This window comes from Chiloscyllium plagiosum, unplaced genomic scaffold, assembly GCF_037043375.1.
Source record: "Chiloscyllium plagiosum isolate Xiang-an unplaced genomic scaffold, Cpla_swu_hap1 HiC_scaffold_6, whole genome shotgun sequence".
Lineage (NCBI taxonomy): Eukaryota > Metazoa > Chordata > Chondrichthyes > Orectolobiformes > Hemiscylliidae > Chiloscyllium > Chiloscyllium plagiosum.
The window spans coordinates 113974985-113976862 of NW_028270144.1; positions in this window are offsets into that span (position 1 = coordinate 113974985).

Genomic DNA, 1878 nt, shown 5'->3' on the forward strand with positions numbered 1-1878 from the left:
GGCAGAAACTGGCCAAGTGACAGCACTGCTCCCTCTCCATTATGAATAAAAGAAAACTGGTTATCAGATGTGAGGCAATCTTTGTGTTGCTGCACATAGCGCAAATCTGGCCTGTTGCTTGATATTGCAGCTCAGTGATCACCCGAGCCATCTTTCATCCTTCATTTGGAGTCCAAAAATGTACAATCTCCGCAGGGGTGTGGATAAGGGGGGGGGAGGGGAAATGAATGTATCCAACATTGCCTTCACCTTGATGGCCACCTTTGTGTACGGCTGTATCAAGCTGTGCATAGACTGGGTTTCATACATCACGTCACAATGTGCTGAAGTTCTACCTGTCACCAATATTGTGTAGGATGGATCTGGCCTTGTTGCTATGGAACACTCCAAGAAGTTGAACCATCTTGTATCACCTATCCTTCTTGGAAAAATTTGCAAAGGAAATGTGACTTCAAATCCATCAGCCAGTGGTCAGCACATAATATCCTCAAGGCCCTGTGGGGAAAGGAGAGGGTCGAACATGTTGTGTAGTTCCCTGAGCAGACTGTCAAAGTCATTTGGCAAAATGCCTCATGGCCAAATTTTCCAACAAGCACCAAGATGTAACTTCAGGCATGATCCTTCATGCATGCTCTGACTTTCTGTTTCACTGCACACTGCCATCAAGATGGGTGCAATGGTGAAGAGACCACCACACAGAACCTTCCAGAATGTGCCTTTACCAAAAATTATGTTGAGGGAGATGTAGTGGTTTTAATTGAGTTTGTCACAAGTAGCTCCATGGTGCAGAATTCTCTGCTCTTGTGGCTGTTCCCCAGGAGGCACACTAAGACAAATGTCAACTGCATATGGAAGATCATTAATTCAGTGAAAGACTGTCTATGGTCTGCGCAAAACTTGTTGGTCTTCCAGTGCAAACAGTATACCTGAACCAAGTGTTGCAAACTGACATATTCCAAGGCGTAATGGGGAAAGATGCTATCTAAGATCTTTCTATGAAACATAACGAGGGTCTGTTATGTTTGAGATACCTTTGTTGCCTTAATGGGAATGGAAATAGTTTAAAAGGAAACTTTTGAAGTTCTATTGAAGAATACCAAAATCTCACTGCATTTTCTGTAAAGTCTGTACTAAATTATTTTGTACTATGCGAATAAAGTATATATTTAAAATAAAAAGAATGACAGGCACAGGAGGAGGCCACATGGAATGTCGAGCCCATGGCAGCTCTTTTCAAGAGTAATTTAAGAAGTGTCACTCTCTGGTCCTGCAATTCTTCCCCTTCAAATGCTTATTCAATTCCTCTGAGATAGCCATCTTGTTCCAGTGTCCTTCCAGTTAGTGCACTTCAGATCATAGCAAAAATATTTCATCCTGATGATGAGCAGACTCATGACATATCTAGACAACACAAATGTATAAATTGTTCTCATCGGTGGAAGAGTTGAGAACCAGAGAACAACAATTTGGCTGAATGAAGCAAAGGTGATAGGACTGAATCTTTTAACTCCTCTTTCCTACAAGCGTGCAGATGTCTGGACAAATATGCGAATTAGAAGCAGAGGTAGGTCTCTAGTCTCCTCAAGTCTGCTCCAATATTCAATCATTATGGTTGATTTGCTTGTATCACATTCCTGGTTTCTATCCGAGTAAATTTAGCAACCATCCCTGGAAGTTACATCCAAGTCAATTATAGAAATTGTAAAAAGTTTAAGCCGCTGGATGCGGCATTCTTCTTGTTACATCTTGCCAACCAGAAAATAACCAATTTATGATTTCTCTGTTTTCTGTTAGTCAATCGTCTATCCATGCCAATATGTTGCCCCACATATCAAGAGTTCTTATTTTCTGCAATGAACCTAGTTATGGCACCTATCA